The sequence below is a fragment of the Phyllobates terribilis genome, unplaced genomic scaffold (assembly GCF_046119375.1).
Source record: "Phyllobates terribilis strain yellow unplaced genomic scaffold, ASM4611937v1 Scaffold_31__1_contigs__length_13893835, whole genome shotgun sequence".
Lineage (NCBI taxonomy): Eukaryota > Metazoa > Chordata > Amphibia > Anura > Dendrobatidae > Phyllobates > Phyllobates terribilis.
The window spans coordinates 662,495-670,880 of NW_027362791.1; positions in this window are offsets into that span (position 1 = coordinate 662,495).

An 8,386-nucleotide genomic window follows, 5' to 3' on the forward strand; every position below is an offset into this window, starting at 1 on the left:
TGCTTGAGATTTAGTCGTTTTCAGCCAATTTTCTGGATTTTTGAAAATTTCACTTTTTTGTGAAAATATCCACTAAATGAGGGAATAATATGTGTGAGGGTAACCCAGGAGAGTTCCCAATGTGTGTGGGTAGAGTATATATCCCACGGGGTAAAATTGAAAGAAGTTGAAAAAATTTTTTTCTTGGACTAAGTCATTTTTCCGGCGTTTATCAGACTTTCAGATAGGGGAAATGTCAGTGAACGTTCCGATTTCAGTTCCAGAGCGATTCGCCCAATGAGTCCTTGATATTTAGTCGTTTTCAGCCAATTTTCGGGATTTTTGGAAATTTCACTTTTTTGTGAAAATATCCACTAAATGAGGGAATAATATGTGTGAGGGTACCCCAGGAGAGTTCCAAATGTGTGTGGGTAGAATATAAATCCCACGGGGTGAAATTGAAAAAAGTTGAAAAAAAATTTTTTTTTGGACTTAGTCATTTTTCCGGCCTTTATCAGACTTTCAGAGAGGGCAAATGTCAGTGAGCGTTCCGATTTCAGTTCCAGAGTGATTCGCCCAATGAGTGCTTGAGATTTAGTCGTTTTCAGCCAATTTTCTGGATTTTTGAAAATTTCACTTTTTTGTGAAAATATCCACTAAATGAGGGAATGATATGTGTGAGGGTACCCCAGGAGAGTTCCAAATGTGTGTGGGTAGAATATACATCCCACGGGGGTAAAATTGAAAAAAGTTGAAAAAATTTTTTTTTGGGACTTAGTCATTTTTCCTGCGTTTACCAGACTTTCAGATAGAGGAAATGTCAGTGAGCATTCCGATTTCAGTTCCAGAGCGATTCGCCCAATGAGTCCTTGATATTTAGTCGTTTTCAGCCAATTTTCTGGATTTTTGAAAATTTCACTTTTTTGTGAAAATATCCACTAAATGAGGGAGGGAATAATATGTGTGAGGGTACCCCAGAAGAGTTCCAAATGTGTGTGGGTAGAATATAAATCCCACGGGGGTAAAATTGAAAAAAGTTGAAAAAAAAATTTTTTTTGGACTTAGTCATTTTTCCGGCATTTATCAGACTTTTAGATAGGGCAAATGTCAGTGAGCGTTCCGATATCAGTTCCAGAGCGATTCGCCCAATGAGTGCTTGATATTTAGTCGTTTTCAGCCAATTTTCTGGATTTTTGAAAATTTCACTTTTTTGTGAAAATATCCACTAAATGAGGGAATAATATGTGTGAGGGTACCCCAGGAGAGTTCCAAATGTGTGTGGGTAGAATATATATCCCACGGGGGTAAAATTGAAAAAAGTTGAAAAAAATTATTTTTTGGACTTAGTAATTTTTCCGGCGTTTATCAGACTTTCAGATAGGGGAAATGTCAGTGAGCGTTCTGATTTCAGCTCCAGAGCGATTCGCCCAATGACTCCTTGATATTTAGTCGTTTTCAGCCAATTTTCTGGATTTTTTAAAATTTCACTTTTTTGTGAAAATATCCACTAAATGAGGGAATAATATATGTGAGGGTACCCCAGGAGATTTCCAAATGTGTGTGGGTAGAATATATATTCCACGGGGGTAAAATTGAAAAAAGTTGAAAAATTTTTTTTTTTGGACTTAGTCATTTTTCCGGCGTTTATCAGACTTTCAGATAGGGGAAATGTCAGTGAGCATTCCGATTTCAGCTCCAGAGCGATTCGTCCAATGAGTCCTTGATATTTAGTCGTTTTCAACCAATTTTCTGGATTTTTGAAAATTTCACTTTTTTGTGAAAATATCCACTAAATGAGGGAATAATATGTGTGAGGGTACCCCAGGAGAGTTCCAAATGTGTGTGGGTAGAATATAAATCCCACGGGGTAAAATTGAAAAAAGTTGAAAAAAAAATTTTTTTTGGACTTAGTCATTTTTCCGGCATTTATCAGACTTTCAGATAGGGCAAATGTCAGTGAGCGTTCCGATATCAGTTCCAGAGCGATTCGCCCAATGAGTGCTAGATATTTAGTCGTTTTCAGCCAATTTTCTGGATTTTTGAAAATGTCACTTTTTTATGAAAATATCCACTAAATGAGGGAATAATATGTGTGTGGGTAACCCAGGAGAGTTCCCAATGTGTGTGGGTAGAGTATATATCCCACGGGGTAAAATTGAAAAAAGTTTAAAAAAATTTTTTTCTTGGACTGTCATTTTTCCGGCGTTTATCAGACTTTCAGATAGGGGAAATGTCAGTGAGCGTTCCGATTTCAGTTCCAGAGCGATTCGCCCAATGAGTCCTTGATATTTAGTCGTTTTCAGCCAATTTTCTGTTTTTTTGAAAATTTCACTTTTTTGTGAAAATATCCACTAAATGAGGGAATAATATGTGTGAGGGTACCCCAGGAGAGTTCCAAATGTGTGTGGGTAGAATATAAATCCCACGGGGTAAAATTGAAAAAAGTTTAAAAAAAATTATTTTTTGGACTTAGTAATTTTTCCGGCGTTTATCAGACTTTCAGATAGGGGAGATGTCAGTGAGTGTACAGATTTCAGTTCCAGAGCGATTCGTCCAATGAGTCCTTGATATTTAGTCGTTTTCAGCCAATTTTCTGAATTTTTGAAAATTTCAATTTTTGTGAAAATATCCACTAAATGAGGGAATGATATGTGTGAGGGTACCCCAGGAGAGTTCCAAATGTGTGTGGGTAGAATATACATCCCACGGGGGTAAAATTGAAAAAAGTTGAAAAAATTTTTTTTTGGGACTTAGTCATTTTTCCTGCGTTTACCAAACTTTCAGATAGAGGAAATGTCAGTGAGCATTCCGATTTCAGTTCCAGAGCGATTCGCCCAATGAGTCCTTGATATTTAGTCGTTTTCAGCCAATTTTCTGGATTTTTGAAAATTTCACTTTTTTTGTGAAAATATCCACTAAATGAGGGAGGGAATAATATGTGTGAGGGTACCCCAGAAGAGTTCCAAATGTGTGTGGGTAGAATATAAATCCCACGGGGGTAAAATTGAAAAAAGTTGAAAAAAAAATTTTTTTGGGACTTAGTCATTTTTCCGGCATTTATCAGACTTTCAGATAGGGCAAATGTCAGTGAGCGTTCCGATATCAGTTCCAGAGCGATTCGCCCAATGAGTGCTTGATATTTTGTCGTTTTCAGCCAATTTTCTGGATTTTTGAAAATTTCACTTTTTTGTGAAAATATCCACTAAATGAGGGAATAATATGTGTGAGGGTAACCCAGGAGAGTTCCCAATGTGTGTGGGTAGAGTATACATCCCACGGGGTAAGATTGAAAGAAGTTGAAAACATTTTTTTCTTGGACTAAGTCATTTTTCCGGCGTTTATCAGACTTTCAGATAGGGGAAATGTCAGTGAACGTTCCGATTTCAGTTCCAGAGCGATTCGCCCAATGAGTCCTTGATATTTAGTCGTTTTCAGCCAATTTTCGGGATTTTTGGAAATTTCACTTTTTTGTGAAAATATCCACTAAATGAGGGAATAATATGTGTGAGGGTACCCCAGGAGAGTTCCAAATGTGTGTGGGTAGAATATAAATCCCACGGGGTGAAATTGAAAAAAGTTGAAAAAAAATTTTTTTTTGGACTTAGTCATTTTTCCGGCCTTTATCAGACTTTCAGAGAGGGCAAATGTCAGTGAGCGTTCTGATTTCAGCTCCAGAGCGATTCGCCCAATGACTCCTTGATATTTAGTCGTTTTCAGCCAATTTTCTGGATTTTTTAAAATTTCACTTTTTTGTGAAAATATCCACTAAATGAGGGAATAATATATGTGAGGGTACCCCAGGAGATTTCCAAATGTGTGTGGGTAGAATATATATTCCACGGGGGTAAAATTGAAAAAAGTTGAAAAATTTTTTTTTTTGGACTTAGTCATTTTTCCGGCGTTTATCAGACTTTCAGATAGGGGAAATGTCAGTGAGCATTCCGATTTCAGCTCCAGAGCGATTCGTCCAATGAGTCCTTGATATTTAGTCGTTTTCAACCAATTTTCTGGATTTTTGAAAATTTCACTTTTTTGTGAAAATATCCACTAAATGAGGGAATAATATGTGTGAGGGTACCCCAGGAGAGTTCCAAATGTGTGTGGGTAGAATATAAATCCCACGGGGTAAAATTGAAAAAAGTTGAAAAAAAAATTTTTTTTGGACTTAGTCATTTTTCCGGCATTTATCAGACTTTCAGATAGGGCAAATGTCAGTGAGCGTTCCGATATCAGTTCCAGAGCGATTCGCCCAATGAGTGCTAGATATTTAGTCGTTTTCAGCCAATTTTCTGGATTTTTGAAAATGTCACTTTTTTATGAAAATATCCACTAAATGAGGGAATAATATGTGTGTGGGTAACCCAGGAGAGTTCCCAATGTGTGTGGGTAGAGTATATATCCCACGGGGTAAAATTGAAAAAAGTTTAAAAAAATTTTTTTCTTGGACTGTCATTTTTCCGGCGTTTATCAGACTTTCAGATAGGGGAAATGTCAGTGAGCGTTCCGATTTCAGTTCCAGAGCGATTCGCCCAATGAGTCCTTGATATTTAGTCGTTTTCAGCCAATTTTCTGTTTTTTTGAAAATTTCACTTTTTTGTGAAAATATCCACTAAATGAGGGAATAATATGTGTGAGGGTACCCCAGGAGAGTTCCAAATGTGTGTGGGTAGAATATAAATCCCACGGGGTAAAATTGAAAAAAGTTTAAAAAAAATTATTTTTTGGACTTAGTAATTTTTCCGGCGTTTATCAGACTTTCAGATAGGGGAGATGTCAGTGAGTGTACAGATTTCAGTTCCAGAGCGATTCGTCCAATGAGTCCTTGATATTTAGTCGTTTTCAGCCAATTTTCTGAATTTTTGAAAATTTCAATTTTTGTGAAAATATCCACTAAATGAGGGAATGATATGTGTGAGGGTACCCCAGGAGAGTTCCAAATGTGTGTGGGTAGAATATACATCCCACGGGGGTAAAATTGAAAAAAGTTGAAAAAATTTTTTTTTGGGACTTAGTCATTTTTCCTGCGTTTACCAAACTTTCAGATAGAGGAAATGTCAGTGAGCATTCCGATTTCAGTTCCAGAGCGATTCGCCCAATGAGTCCTTGATATTTAGTCGTTTTCAGCCAATTTTCTGGATTTTTGAAAATTTCACTTTTTTTGTGAAAATATCCACTAAATGAGGGAGGGAATAATATGTGTGAGGGTACCCCAGAAGAGTTCCAAATGTGTGTGGGTAGAATATAAATCCCACGGGGGTAAAATTGAAAAAAGTTGAAAAAAAAATTTTTTTGGGACTTAGTCATTTTTCCGGCATTTATCAGACTTTCAGATAGGGCAAATGTCAGTGAGCGTTCCGATATCAGTTCCAGAGCGATTCGCCCAATGAGTGCTTGATATTTTGTCGTTTTCAGCCAATTTTCTGGATTTTTGAAAATTTCACTTTTTTGTGAAAATATCCACTAAATGAGGGAATAATATGTGTGAGGGTAACCCAGGAGAGTTCCCAATGTGTGTGGGTAGAGTATACATCCCACGGGGTAAGATTGAAAGAAGTTGAAAACATTTTTTTCTTGGACTAAGTCATTTTTCCGGCGTTTATCAGACTTTCAGATAGGGGAAATGTCAGTGAACGTTCCGATTTCAGTTCCAGAGCGATTCGCCCAATGAGTCCTTGATATTTAGTCGTTTTCAGCCAATTTTCGGGATTTTTGGAAATTTCACTTTTTTGTGAAAATATCCACTAAATGAGGGAATAATATGTGTGAGGGTACCCCAGGAGAGTTCCAAATGTGTGTGGGTAGAATATAAATCCCACGGGGTGAAATTGAAAAAAGTTGAAAAAAAATTTTTTTTTGGACTTAGTCATTTTTCCGGCCTTTATCAGACTTTCAGAGAGGGCAAATGTCAGTGAGCGTTCCGATTTCAGTTCCAGAGTGATTCGCCCAATGAGTGCTTGAGATTTAGTCGTTTTCAGCCAATTTTCTGGATTTTTGAAAATTTCACTTTTTTGTGAAAATATCCACTAAATGAGGGAATGATATGTGTGAGGGTACCCCAGGAGAGTTCCAAATGTGTGTGGGTAGAATATACATCCCACGGGGGTAAAATTGAAAAAAGTTGAAAAAATTTTTTTTTGGGACTTAGTCATTTTTCCTGCGTTTACCAGACTTTCAGATAGAGGAAATGTCAGTGAGCATTCCGATTTCAGTTCCAGAGCGATTCGCCCAATGAGTCCTTGATATTTAGTCGTTTTCAGCCAATTTTCTGGATTTTTGAAAATTTCACTTTTTTTGTGAAAATATCCACTAAATGAGGGAGGGAATAATATGTGTGAGGGTACCCCAGAAGAGTTCCAAATGTGTGTGGGTAGAATATAAATCCCACAGGGGTAAAATTGAAAAAAGTTGAAAAAAAAATTTTTTTTGGACTTAGTCATTTTTCCGGCATTTATCAGACTTTCAGATAGGGCAAATGTCAGTGAGCGTTCCGATATCAGTTCCAGAGCGATTCGCCAAATGAGTGCTTGATATTTAGTCGTTTTCAGCCAATTTTCTGGATTTTTGAAAATTTCACTTTTTTGTGAAAATATCCACTAAATGAGGGAATAATATGTGTGAGGGTAACCCAGGAGAGTTCCCAATGTGTGTGGGTAGAGTATATATCCCACGGGGTAAAATTGAAAGAAGTTGAAAAAAATTTTTTCTTGGACTAAGTCATTTTTCCGGCGTTTATCAGACTTTCAGATAGGGGAAATGTCAGTGAACGTTCCGATTTCAGTTCCAGAGCGATTCGCCCAATGAGTCCTTGATATTTAGTCGTTTTCAGCCAATTTTCGGGATTTTTGGAAATTTCACTTTTTTGTGAAAATATCCACTAAATGAGGGAATAATATGTGTGAGGGTACCCCAGGAGAGTTCCAAATGTGTGTGGGTAGAATATATATCCCACGGGGGTAAAATTGAAAAAAGTTGAAAAAAATTATTTTTTGGACTTAGTAATTTTTCCGGCGTTTATCAGACTTTCAGATAGGGGAAATGTCAGTGAGTGTACAGATTTCAGTTCCAGAGCGATTCGTCCAATGAGTCCTTGATATTTAGTCGTTTTCAGCCAATTTTCTGAATTTTTGAAAATTTCAATTTTTGTGAAAATATCCACTAAATGAGGGAATGATATGTGTGAGGGTACCCCAGGAGAGTTCCAAATGTGTGTGGGTAGAATATACATCCCACGGGGGTAAAATTGAAAAAAGTTGAAAAAATTTTTTTTGGGGACTTAGTCATTTTTCCTGCGTTTACCAGACTTTCTGATAGGGCAAATGTCAGTGAGCTTTCCGATATCAGTTCCAGAGCGATTCGCCCAATGAGTGCTAGATATTTAGTCGTTTTCAGCCAATTTTCTGGATTTTTGAAAATGTCACTTTTTTATGAAAATATCCACTAAATGAGGGAATAATATGTGTGAGGGTAACCCAGGAGAGTTCCCAATGTGTGTGGGTAGAGTATATATCCCACGGGGTAAAATTGAAAAAAGTTTAAAAAATTTTTTTTCTTGGACTGTCATTTTTCCGGCGTTTATCAGACTTTCAGATAGGGCAAATGTCAGTGAGCCTTCCGATTTCAGTTCCAGAGCGATTCGCCCAATGAGTGCTTGATATTTAGTCGATTTCAGCCAATTTTCTGGATTTTTGAAAATTTCACTTTTTTGTGAAAATATCCACTAAATGAGGGAATAATATGTGTGAGGGTAACCCAGGAGAGTTCCCAATGTGTGTGGGTAGAGTATATATCCCACGGGGTAAAATTGAAAGAAGTTGAAAAAAATTTTTTCTTGGACTAAGTCATTTTTCCGGCGTTTATCAGACTTTCAGATAGGGGAAATGTCAGTGAACGTTCCGATTTCAGTTCCAGAGCGATTCGCCCAATGAGTCCTTGATATTTAGTCGTTTTCAGCCAATTTTCGGGATTTTTGGAAATTTCACTTTTTTGTGAAAATATCCACTAAATGAGGGAATAATATGTGTGAGGGTACCCCAGGAGAGTTCCAAATGTGTGTGGGTAGAATATATATCCCACGGGGGTAAAATTGAAAAAAGTTGAAAAAAATTATTTTTTGGACTTAGTAATTTTTCCGGCGTTTATCAGACTTTCAGATAGGGGAAATGTCAGTGAGTGTACAGATTTCAGTTCCAGAGCGATTCGTCCAATGAGTCCTTGATATTTAGTCGTTTTCAGCCAATTTTCTGAATTTTTGAAAATTTCAATTTTTGTGAAAATATCCACTAAATGAGGGAATGATATGTGTGAGGGTACCCCAGGAGAGTTCCAAATGTGTGTGGGTAGAATATACATCCCACGGGGGTAAAATTGAAAAAAGTTGAAAAAATTTTTTTTGGGGACTTAGTCATTT